Below are 13660 nucleotides of genomic sequence, written 5' to 3' on the forward strand. Positions count from 1 at the left end.
GGACGAGATTATTATAAACTAAGACAGGGGCTAATGCAGTAATTAATGGTACAGGATCAGGATCAACATAAACGGAGACAGCGTCCTTTCCAATGATTACTGATAGAGGGTCTGGACTAATATAAACTGAATCAGGGCCTAGAGCAGTCATTACTAATACAGGGTCAAGATTAATAGAAACTGAGACAGGGTCCAGTGCAGTGTTTACTGATACATGGTCCTGATCAATATAAGCTCAGACAATGTCCAGTGCAGTCTTTACTAATACAGGGTCTAGATTAATAGAAACTGAGACAGGGCCTAGTGCAGTGATTACTGATACAGGGTCAGGATTAATAAAAACTGAGACAGGCCTAGTGCAGAGATGACTGACACAGGGTCTAGATTAATGTAAACTGAGACAGGGTCTACTGCAGTGATTAATGATACAGGGTCTAAATTAATATAAACTGACACAGTGTGTAGTGCAGTGATTCCTGATATATGGTCTGGACTAGAATAAACTGAGACAGAGCCAAGTACAAGAATTACTTCATCATTGACGCCCATATCCCAAGAACAAATTAAAACGCTGCAAAATACTGCGGATTCGGGAAATCTAAAGCAGGGCAAAAAATAACCACTCAGCAGGTCAGTGGGCATCAATAGAGAGAGAAACAGGTCAAACGTTCAGGCCGATGACAGGTGCAAAATCTCCCTTGGTACCAATCTATAGAGCAGGACTGTTCTCCCCACTATCCTAGACCTGTATTCATTCTTCAACTAAAATCACATCTTATCTCGTCATTTTTCGCAGCTCTATTCATGGGAGCTTGCTGTGCACAAATCACCGGATGGAGTTCCAACATTTCAGCAGTAACTAAACTTCAACAAATGTACATCAATGAATTTCAAGGGTTTTAGGACGTCCTGGGGTCATAAGCAGCGTTCTATAAACGCAAATTCTTCCTAAATGTTAACATTTTAAAATGCTAGTTGTGATATGTTGAAAACTCTGAGATTAATATGATTATAGGTCGCTCCTCTGGCTGCTGTTTTAAATTGTCCATTTTTAATCGGTTAAATCTTCCAACAAATTGACATTCGGTGTAATCCCAGCCTGTTCAAATATTCATCATTGATTGTGACAGTAGAACTTTCAGAATTGAATTATTAATTTAAATGTATTTTTAATTATTTGAAATAAATAACATCTGTTCTAATGGACGTTGAAAAAGTTTCTATTAATTTTGTACCAACTGTCAATATTCTTAAAATAAACCCTTGTTTAGAGTTGAAACCAATCAATAAGTGTCTGTGTTTATCTGGTTTTGCTGCCATGAACACTTCATTGAAACCAGTGAGGCGTTTATGTAAATAAACACAGAAATAGAAGTCCCAGATTAGATTCTGGAGACACAAAAACACAACAAATATTTCCCCATCAACACAGCACAGAAATAGAGTCAAACATGCAAATACATCAACCGATTTCAGTAACAATTGTTTTTTGGGCATTTTTAAAATCAGTTAAAAGAGAATTATGTCAGGATGATATCTATGTTCAGAATTAAGAAAGATTCCCACTTATCATGAAATATAATGACATGGCAAATGTGTTTGTAAAGATTTCCTGTACCCTCTCTCTCTCTCTGTCTCTTTCTCCTCTCTGGTTCTGTGTCTTGTCTCTCCACCATGGGTCACTGTCTTTACTCCACAACATGAAGTCAATGTCTAGCCAATGTATTCTCTCAGTCCGATTCATACACTTCAAACTAAATGGATCTAATGAAATGGATTGGAATCCATAGAGGCAACTTTACTCTAAATCTGTTTTGAGCAATCAATGACCTGGGAGTGCTTGATGGGAAACTGCAGATGAAACTTTACTCTGTATCTAACCTGTGTTGCAGCCAGTTGCGAAGATTTGATGTGGCCGTGCCGAAGGATCTTTCCCTGTATCTAACCCGTGCTGTTCCTGCCTTTGGAGTGTCTGATGGGACAGTGTAGAGGGAGCTTTACTTTGCACCTAACCTGCACTGTGACTGCCCTGGGAGTGTTTGATACGACTGTGTAGAGGGAGATTTACTCTGTATCTAAACTGTGGTATACCTGGCCTGGGAGTAATTGATAGGGCAGTTTAGAGGGAGCTTTACTCTGCATCTAAACCATGCTGTATTTGACACGGCTGTGTTTGATGAGATAGTGCAAAGGGAGATTTGCCCCGTATCTAAGCCCTGGGAATGCCTGATGTGACGGTGCAGAGGCAGCTTTCCTCTTTACCTGCCCCCAGTGTCGAGCTTCCTGGGAAATGTCTGATGAAGAGTGCAGAGGAAACTTTACACTGCATGGAACCCTTACCCTACATGCCTTAACTGTGTTTGAGCGGACAATGTAGAGGAAGTTTTACCCTGTATCTGAGAGGTGTTGTACCTGCCCTGGGAATGTTTGATGGCGACAGTGAAGAGGGAGATTCACCCTGAATCTAACCCATGCTTTGCCTGCCTTGAGAGTTTTTCATGTGGCAATGCAGATGGAACTTTACATTATTAATGAAACCCCATGCTACACCTGTCCTGGGGCTGTTTGATGGAGCCATGGGCCTTGTCTATGCATTACACTAGACCGTGTCCAACTGTATCTAACCCGTGCTGTACCTGCCCAGGGAGTGCTTCATGGTGACGGTGTTGAGGGAGTTTCCCACTCTCTAACCCGTGCTGCATCTTCCCTGGGAGTGTTCAATGTGACAGTGTAGAGGTAGCTTTAAATTCTGTGCCTAGCCCCATGCTGCACCTGTCCTGGGAGTGTTTGATGGGACAGTAGACCCTGTCTCGATATTGCATTCGACCGTGACCCTGTCCCTGTCCCTGTTTATATTACACAGACCAGACCCTGTCTCTGTTTATATTACAGTCGACCCTGCCTCTGTTTGTATTACACTAGGCCCTGTCCCTGTTTATATTACACTCGACATGTCTCTGTTTACATTACACTCGACATGTCTCTATTTATATTGCACGAGGCCCTGTCCCTGTTTATATGACACTCAACATGTCTCTTTTTTATCTTCGACATGCCTCTGTTTATATTGCTTGAGATGCTGTCTCTGTTTATATTGCATTCGGGACTGCCCAGGTTTATATTACACTAGACTCTGTTTCTGTTTATGTTACACTGATCCCTGTCTCGGTATACATTACATTAGACCCTGTCTCTGTTTATATTATACTAGGCCCTGTCCCTGTTTGTATTACACTTGATATGTCGCTGTTTATATTACACTCGGTATGTCTCTGTTAATATTATACGCGATGTGTCTCTATTTATTTTGCAATAGACGCTGTCTCTGTTTAGATTACATTAGATCTGGTCTCTGTTTATATTGCACAAGGCCCTGCCCCTGTTTATATTAAACTGGTTCCTGTATGTTTACAATACACTAGACCCTGTCTCTATTTATATTACACTGGACACTGTTTCTGTTTGAATTACTCTAGACCCTGTCTTTGCTTCTATTAAACAAGGCCCTGTCTCTGTTTATATTGTAATTGACATGTCTCTGTATATATTAATCTAGAACTGTCTCTGTATTTCAGTAGACGCTGTCTCAGTTCTGTGCTAGATCATATCTGTATTTAAATTACATTAGACCCTGCCTCAGTTATTACTGCACTGCACAAGTGCAATAATGTGGAAATTGGCTGGGGTGGAAATAGTGAAGATAAGGCAGCAAGATGGTGGGAACAATTATCATGGGGGCCTATTTAGATGTTATGACTTGTCTTCCCTGCATCCCAGATTTGTGTTCATGATCCGCAGAGCTCTCTTATCTTGCAGCTGTTTAAATTAAACCATTTAACTCCTATTTCCAGGTTCGAGTGCAATAAAGTAAGGGAATATACTAATGTAATATAAACAGAGGACAATTACATAAATAACTGAGACAGGACCTAATGTTACAGAAACAGAAACATGGACTAGAGCAGTAACAATGAGACAGGCCCAGTGTAATATGAACAGAGACATGGTGGAGAGCAGCAATAACTGAGACAGGGTCTCGTGTTACAGAAACAGAAACATGGACTAGAGCAGTAACATTTAGACAGGACCAGTGTAGTATGAAGAGAGACACGGTGGAGAGCAGCAATAACTGAGACAGGGTCTCGTGTTACAGAAACAGAAACATGGACTAGAGCAGTAACAATGAGACAGGACCAGTGTAGTATGAAGAGAGGCATGGTGGAGAGCAGCAATACTGAGACAGGGTCTAGTATTGCAGAAACAGAAACACGGATTAGAGCAGTAACAATGAGACAGGCCCAGTGTAATATGAACAGAGGCATGGTGGAGAACAGCAATACTGAGACAGGGTCCAGTGTTACAGAAACAGAAACACGGATTAGAGAAGTAACAATGAGACAGGCCCAGTATAATATGAACAGAGACATGGTGGAGTGCAGCAATATTGACATCAGATGACCTGAAGTTCCACGGAACCAGATAAGATCTGGGTGGAGATACCTCCTGGTGATTACCATCTATTGCCCTCCCTCAGCTGATGAATCTATACTCCTTCATCTTTGGCACTGCGTGGAAGAAACACTGAGGGTAGCAAGGGCAACGGATGTGTTGTGAACTTTCAAAATCAATTACCATTTGACAAGACCACGAATGCCGGAGCTGGATGAGTCCTGAATGACGTATCTGCCAGAATGGACCTGCCACAGATGGTTAGAGAGCCAAAATGAAGGAAACCCTTACCTGATCTCCGACCCATCACACTATCGATATAGGTGAGGTTGACACCTGCACTGTCCTTGTGGAAACCAAGGCCGGTATTCACACTGAGCACATTCTCCATTGTGTTGTGCGGCACTGCCACTGTGCTAAATGGGATACATTCAGAACAGATCTAGCAGCTCAAAACTTAGCATCAACGAAATACTGTTGGTCATTAACAGCAGGATAGTTGCATTCAATCACACCCTGTAATCTCATGGACTAAAATATCCCTCACTCAAACCTTAGTGTGCCTATCCACAGATTCCTGAAGGTAGCAGAGCAGGTAGATGAGGTAGTTAAGAAGGCATATGGGTTACTTGCCTTTATTAGCTGAGGCATAAAACACAAGAACAGGGAGGTTATGCTGGAACTGTATAAAACGTTGGTTAGGCCACAACTGGAGCACTGCGTGCAGTTCTGGTCACCACATTTCTAGGAAGTATCTGACTGCACTGGAGAGAGTGCAGAGGAGATCTACCAGGATGCTGTCTGGGCTGGAGGGTCTGAGCTATGAGGAAAGATTGGATAGGCTGAGGCTCTTTCCCTTGGAGCAACGATGGTTGAGGGGGTGCTGAAGGGCATAGATAGGGTGGATAGGAAGGCACTTTTTCCATTAGTAGAGGGGTCAAAAACCAGAGAGCAGAGATTTTAGATAAGAGGTAGAAGGCTAAGAGGGGAGTTGAGGAGAATCTTTTTCAACCAGAGGATGATAGGAATTTGGAACTCACTGCCTGAAAGAGTGGTTGAGTCAGAAACTCTAGTAACATTTAAGAAGTATTTAAATGTTCACTTAAACTGCCATAGCCTCCAGGGCTATGGGCCAAGCACAGGGAAAATGGGATTAGTGTAGTCAGATCTTTGTTTGCCGGGACGGAAACGATGGGCCGAAATGCCTCCATCTGTGCTGTAAACGTCTCTGAGTCTACGAGTCTAACATCCAGCCTGGGAGCAATGAGGAATGTAGGCCAGCAGGTCAGAAGCAAGACCAGGCATACCTGAAAATGATGAACCACAGCGTGAAGCTAGAACACTGTACGTAATGGACAACAGATCAGGTCCGCCCCCTTGCAGCTCAATCAGTCTACTCTCAATCATCAGTAAAGTGACTGAAGGTGTCGCGGACCTGCCCACCAAAGCTCAGACTGGATCCACCAGGATCAGCCAGTATCAAAGCTCATTGTAAGCTTGGTCTGAACATGGACAAGAGAGCGAACTTCCAGACATGATGTATGAGTGCTTCAGTACTTGATGTCAAAGTAGCTATTCACTGAGTGTGGCATCAGGAAGCCTTGGAAAGTGTCAGGTCAACGGGAATCAGGGGCAAGTCTCTCCACTGGCTGGAGTCACACCTAGCGAATATGAAGATGTTGTGTTGTTGGAGACCAATCATCTCAGCACCAAGACATCGTTCCAGGAGTTTCTCAGAGAAGTGTCCTTGGTCCAACCATCTTCAGCAGCTCAATCAATGACCTTCCCTTCATCACTGGGTCAGGAGTGGGGATGTTCACTCATACTTGCACAGTGTTCAGTTCCATTTATGACCTATCAGATAATGAAACCGTCCTTACTTATTGCATCTCGAACTGGACAAGTTTGCGCTGATAAGTTGCAAGTGATATTAGCGGCACTCAAGTGCCACGCAATGACCAACTCCAACAATAAAGAACCCAAACATCTCCCCTTGACGTTCAAAAGACATTACCGTCGCTGAAACCCACCATCAACGTTGTACAGGTGCCATTGAACAGAAACTGAACTGGACCAGCCATATAAATACTATGGCTATAAGAGTAGGTCAGAGGCTGGGAATCCTGTGGCGAATAACTCACCTCCGGATTCCCCAAAGCCTTTCCACCATCTGCAAATCTGCAAGTCAGATAGATGCCTGTTGGAAATTGTTTACTTTCCTTGACAAATGTAACTGCAGCAACACTCAAGAACCTCCACACCAACCAGGGGAAATCAACCCCTTGATAGGCTCCTCATCCAGGAGTTAAACATTCACTCCCTTCGCCACCGATACACAGTGGCTGCAGTGTGTGTCATCCACAAGATGCATTGCAGCAACTCGCCAAGGCCTCTTCAACAACACCTTCCATACCTGTGACCTCCACCTTCCAGGATAACAAGGGCAACAAGCACATGGGAACACAATGCCCTGCATCCTCCTACACATACAACTCTATAGGTGGGAAATTGGCCTTTAGCACCGGAAAAGAAGGGATATCTGAAATCTAATTCTGCTGTCTGCACTGAAAATGAATATCAAGTGCTGCGTAGCATATACGGCCGATCCGAAACCGTCCTATCAGGTACCGATTTCTAGCCTAACGTCTTTATTTATAATATTATCTCTCCATCTCACAGAAACATGGAGTAATGCAGCTCTAATTTAAACAGAGGCATAGATAAAAGCAAAATGCTGCAAATGCTGGAAATCTGAAATAAAGACAGAAAATGCTGGACAAACTCAGCAGGTTGGACAGCATCTGTGGAGAGAAAAACAGAGTTAAATGTTTCGAGTCCATATGACTCTTCTTCAGAAATATAGCCTAGTGCCGTAGTTACAATGACCACTGTAATGTAGACATAGTCAAGATTTAATATAACATAAACAGAGACAGGGCCTAGTGTAATATAAACAAAGAAAGAATCCAGTGCAATATAAATTGAGATGGCTTCCAGTGGAACATTAATGAGATAGGGTCTATTTTAATACAAACAGAGGCCTGATCCAGCACAATAGAAATAAAGTAGTTCCCAGGGAATTAATAATCGAACCAGGATCCTGTATAACATGGGAGGGACGATCGTGCAGTGGGAACGTCACTGGATCAGTAACCCAGAGATCCAGGCCTTTTCCCTGGGGATAGGGGTTTGAATCCCGTCATGGCAGCATGTGGAATCCAAATTCAATTAATAAATCTGGAATTGAAACCTCATCTCAATAATGGTGACCATGAAACTATAATCGATTATATTAAACATCCATCTGGTTCACCGATGTCCTTTAGGGAAGGAAACCTGCCGTCCTTACCCAGTCTGGCCTACATTTTCTTTTTGTTCCTTCATGAGAATGGGGGCGACGCTGGCAAGGCCAGCATATATTGCCCGTCCCTAATTGCCCCCTTAAGAACAGTGCGGCTTGTTAGGCTGGGTTTTTACGACAATGGTTTCATGGCCATCATTAGATTTTTCGATTCAAATTTCACCATCTGCCGAGGTGGGATTCAAACCCAGACTCCCAGCGATTTACTAGCCCAGTGAGAATACCAGCACATCACCACCTCCCATACAGATAACTCCAGACCCACAACTTTGTGGAGCCCCATTCTCCAGTTATTTGTTTACTTATCTGCCACCATTTACGACTGGATGTGACAGGACTGCAGAGGTAAATCCGATCCGGTTTGAATTGGGAACTTCCAGGCTGTGTGATATAAATATTGGTGTTGACTGGTGCAGTATTAATTGAAACAGGGTACTTTGAAACATAAAGAGAGACAGTGTTTGGTCTAACACGAAAATAGATGGAGTCTAATTTAAAAAGACAGAGAGGGGGTCCAGTGCAGTATTGACAGAGAGAATGCCTGCTTCATAGAATGTGTCCATCAAGATTTCACATCCATCTGCTGGCCAAACTTTGCAATTGCAGCTACTGTGAAAATGTCGCTGTCAAGTTAGGTCTTTGACATTATTGTATCAAGAATCCACTTCCCCAGGTGTCACACCACATCGCCTTCTGTGGGAGGTGGTGTCAAAATTTAACAAAATTCAACTAATTGCAGGTGGACGTGCCCGATTAGCGCGCGTTAAAGTCAGCACCAGAGTAAAGCGGCCCAATTCCTGGTGATGTAACTTTGTTCATCTTGATCAAAGGGAGGGATGTTGACCAGGGCACTGTACAGAGACCATGGGAGCATTAATACCCACCTCAACAAACATAGTGTTGGGAAGAGTTTATTGGTTCATGATACCACCTGAAAGACAGTTAGGGTCATTTTATTCAATAGTTAAGGGCTACGGAGCCTCCCAGGAAGCCAAGGTGCGATCTTAAGTTGAAGCACAAGATGCCATCTTGGTCTGTGTGTGTGTGTGTGTGAAGGAGATTGGGAGGGAGAGAAAGAGAGGGAGAAGCAAATCACATTGTTTGCAACTGAATTTCATGAAGATCCTGGACAACCTTCCATCTGTGAAAGGTCACAGACACACAATGGAAACAAACCCATTTCCGATGTGCTGATTGCTAAGGAGGCCAATTATTGTGAGGCAGGTTCTGCCACAAGTGCTGCACATGAAGCTAGAAAATGTCGTTGTGGCTTCTTTTTTTTCCCGGTGTTAGCCTGGATCACCAAGCCACTGTAGCCACTGGTCAACGTGGTGGCTCACGCCAAACCACAGGAGGTGTCGCTATTTTCCTCAGTCGTCAGTTAGTTACACTCAGTTGTGATAATCGATATTTAGAGCCTTCACTTCAAGCATCCTTGAAGCGGAGCTTTGGGCGTCCCACTGGTTGTCTGCCTCCGGCTCCCTCACCATACAGAAAGTCTTTGTGTATGTGACCATCCTCCAACCTGCGAACGTTCCCAAGACACAAAGACCATTTCTGTTTGATGAGTTCTGCAGTTTGGGGAGCTCTGCCTTTGACAGTACCACTGTATTCGTGACTTTATCCTACCAGTACATACCCAAAATGCGCAGCAGGCAGTGAAGATGCAAATTGTGGAGCTTCCTTTCTTGATAACTGTAATTTGTCCATGTTTCACAGCCATAGATAAAGGTGCTGAGAACGCAGGCCTTATAAACCATCAGCTTGGTCCTAAGGGCCAGTTTGATGTTATTCCAGGGGCGTTTCATGAGTCAGCCAAAGGTGGCAGCTGCTTTCCCCATACGGGTATCAAGTTCTGCAGCAAGGAACAGGCTGCCTGTCACCTTGGTACCCAGGGAGCGGAATTTACTTCCATCCGTTTGTTATTTAGTGTGATCAATGGCGGAAATGCAACACCTTATCCCATTACTACAGTTTTCTCCATGCTTATAGTCAGGGAAAACAAGTTACAGGCATGGGAGAGTCAGTTCATCAGTCTTTGTGGATGAGTTTCCATTTTGATGACAGAGTTATCAGCGTGGAGGAATTCTCTGATCAGGATTCAATGTGTTTATGTCTTCGCTTTCTGTCTTATAGATTGTGGAGCTTGGTCTGATCGAGTGTGTAAATCGACTCCTTCCAGATCGACAGGGAAGACAAAGATCAGCTGCATGAAGAAGGTGCCCAACAGAGTGGGGGTTGGACACAGGCCTGTTTAACTCCATTCTTCACTCCGAATCTGTTGGAAGTGGAATCATCAATCTGTACAGCGCCGGGTATGTTGTCATGGAAGGAGTGAATGAGACTGAGGCGCTTTGGTGAACAGCCAATTTCCCCAAAAATCTTCTAGAGTCGTGCTCTGTTGACGGTGTTGAGCGTATGGGACAAATCATGTCCAGAGTATATCTTCTGACACAAACATCACACTGTGCTTCAGCCTGCAACCAGATGAAATCTTTAAAGCATGACCCGAGCAAAGGCCTTCCCCGTAACTCCATGAGTGAGATATCCTTGTAGATGTTGCAGTCTCACCTGTCGGCTTTGTTTTCAGATAGTGTGTGATTTTTGCATCATTCACATCCTCTGGAATGGATCTTATCTTTCAGCAGAGAAGAAGAAGGTCGTAAAGGCTGAGAAAGATAAATAATTATCAACACCAATTATTATCAACTCACGAAGTTAAATAATTATCTTCAAGAATTATCATCAATTCACAAAGATAAATAAGTATATTCACCAATTGGTATCCATTCACAAAGATAAATAATGATATTCACCAACTATCATCAATTTACAAAGATAAATAATTATATTCACCAATTATCATCAATCCACAAATATAAATAATTATATTCACCAATTACCATCAATTCACAAGACAAATAATTATAATCAGCAATTATCATCCATTCCACAAAGATTAACAATTGCATGAACCAATCAGTTTCAGAATTTTATTCCATACAAAATGTAATTGCGATTCATTTAATATCATTAACATTGATTGAGATCACACTGACCATTCTGTCAGCAAGGAATCACACCAGTCCCAGAATTCAGTGGGAAATGGAATTAAGTCAGACCGAGGATAATGAGCAGCTACCCAACAGCCTCTGCGCTTTATTGACAAGTAACCAGCTCATAATCACACAGAAACTCCTGATATATAACTGGAGTGTGTGAGGATTTGTAAAGTGATGGTATAAATAAAACTACCTGGACCTGACTGTAAGTTAATGCGGCTCTCCAGTGAGTAATGTCTGTTACCTTCGCTAATTTGGGTGAGGATATGTTGAATGCTTTGTTTTACATGAAAGGACCACATGTTCCAAATATTACAATCCTCCATCCTAAACCGAATTATGTACCCGCTTTCTGTCTGAAAGATGATGATTCCCCATCAGCAGGGAGGGAAGAATCTTCAGTACCGCAGGGACATCTCCAGCCTTCTCTTGGTGACGTTCAGCTCGATACCATGGGGATGGAATACATCCAGAAAATCTGGAGGGACTGAAGGTATTGGACTGACACAAATGAAATACTGGACCTGCTTCAAGGTTTAAAGTAGTCAAGCACCAAGATGAGAAGGTAAAACTGTATCTTCCAGACGCGCCTATCTACACATCAATCAATTCATTCACTGATCCCTTCATCAGAATGTTCAGGCATCCAACTATGATTCATTCCTGCATCACTGCAGCCATCCCTCCGTTCTTTGGCAGACGGTGGTGTTGTATTAATGTCACTGGACGAGTAATCCAGAGACCCAAGCTATTCTCCTGGGAACACGAATTCAAATCCCGCCATGGCAGCTGGTGGAATTTAAATTCAACAATAAACCTGGGATTGAAAACTGGTCTCAGTGAAGGGAACCATGAAGCTATCATCGACTATGGAAAAAACTAACCTGGTTCACTAATGTCCTTTAGGAAAGGAAATCTGCCACTGGACCTAGTCTGGCCTACATGTGACTCCAGATCCACAGCAAAAAGGTGGACTCTAACTGCCCTCTGAAATGGCCCAGCAAGGCACTCAGTTCAAAGGCAATTAGGGAGAAGCAACAAATGATGGCCTTGCCAGTGACTCCCCCATCCCGTGAAAGAGTAAAGGGGCAAAAAAATCACACAGATTTATATGTTTGACTGTAACAAAATGTACCCTCTCTCTGAGTCATCTCTGATTATCTGCCGGTAATTATTTCCATCCATCCATCACAATATTATGATGTGTTGGAGAGATCCTCCAATGAGCCATTGATGCTAACAGGGTGTCAGAGAAGCTGGATAACTTTTCTTTCCTGAGAGCTGGGCACAGTCCACATAAGTTCACAATTTAAAAAATAAAGCTGACTCCAGTGTTGTTGCTGGGTAGATTTGTTATAAATAGGCCTTGTTGACAATGTTAAGTGTTTGAAGTTGGCTGGCAGCCAAGCGGTCAGTACTGAGGAAACAGATCTTTCATTTACTGCACAAACCCGCAGATGCTTCCTGTAAATAACATTGGACATTCGAGCCTCCCTGACTGCAGCCGGCTGGCTTGCTGCCAAATACTGTGTGGGGCAGATTAGCCTGGATATGAATGAACAAAATGGGATTTAGCCATTCAAACAATAAATGTTTCTGTCGCACACGAAAGGCACATTTTAAATGGCATTTCATCTAAGGAAATATTTTAATGAATGCCGTGTTCGCTGAGGTTAAACACGATCAGGAAATTGGCCGTATACTATTTAATTTATATTATTTCTAAGTAAAGGACATTCCAGTTATTAAAGCCGGTTTGTTAAGAACTTCATGAAGTGCGAGAGAGCGATGTTGATGGTACCAATCCCCCTGTCTAATGATTTGAGTAGAATGGCAAAAAAAAGTAAAATAAATTAAATTAAAAGAAAATCATAGAATTGTCTTGAACCCGCAGGAATTCCTTGAATATTATCCGAGTTGTGCACCTCATTTAGCCTGAGGGATCTCTTATACCTGATTAGCACCGTGTACTGTACAGTTTAATTTGTGCTGATCTCGATTATTTAACAGTCCCTCTCATAGTTGCCAATGAGTGGAGAAATGACCAGTTCATGATCCGCTTCAGTGGAAGATAAAACATTTATTCTTGTGATATTGTGTAATATGCCGCCAAGCTCTGAGACCCTGTGTTCCCAATACCAGTGCATGGTAGACAGCCGGTGGCCAATAGAATTAGCTGCAATGATTTGGATGCTGAAGGATAACTTTGCTGATCTCCGTGTCCGTCCTGATTCATTAACTTCTCTGTCAAAAGTTGATGTCAATTTTACGTTTCTGTGTAAAATTACTGTTTAATTATCAGGCAGGCGGGTTTCTTTTACCGCTAATTTTCAAAGGGCTGTCATAGGGTCAGGGGCAGTTCGAGAAATGCAATGAGAGACATTGTACAATGTGAGGAGATTCTTCTTATCTCCGGACCCAAATTGTACAGCGATAACCACCCACATTGTTAATAAAATCACTTTTTTCATCCCCTGCATTTAGTTACATAAATCAATAATAATTCCTATGACTGATGATACTTTATTGCTGGAATGAGATAGAGACCCGGAGCTGCTGCAACAAAGGCTGACAGTCCCTTTATTCCCTGATAATGTAATTTATTGTTTTAGGTTCAGCCCCTTGTGAGGTAGTGTAGAAATAAATGGACTTAATTTACAATGGAATTATATTTTTATTAACAGATGCTCAACTGTAATTTCACCATTAGAACCACTGGAGACTTTACAATAAATCCATTCAGCCAAATATCCCGATACAGATAAAATGTCCACTTTTAACAATAACC

Source organism: Cetorhinus maximus, chromosome 23, assembly GCF_964194155.1.
Source record: "Cetorhinus maximus chromosome 23, sCetMax3.hap1.1, whole genome shotgun sequence".
Lineage (NCBI taxonomy): Eukaryota > Metazoa > Chordata > Chondrichthyes > Lamniformes > Cetorhinidae > Cetorhinus > Cetorhinus maximus.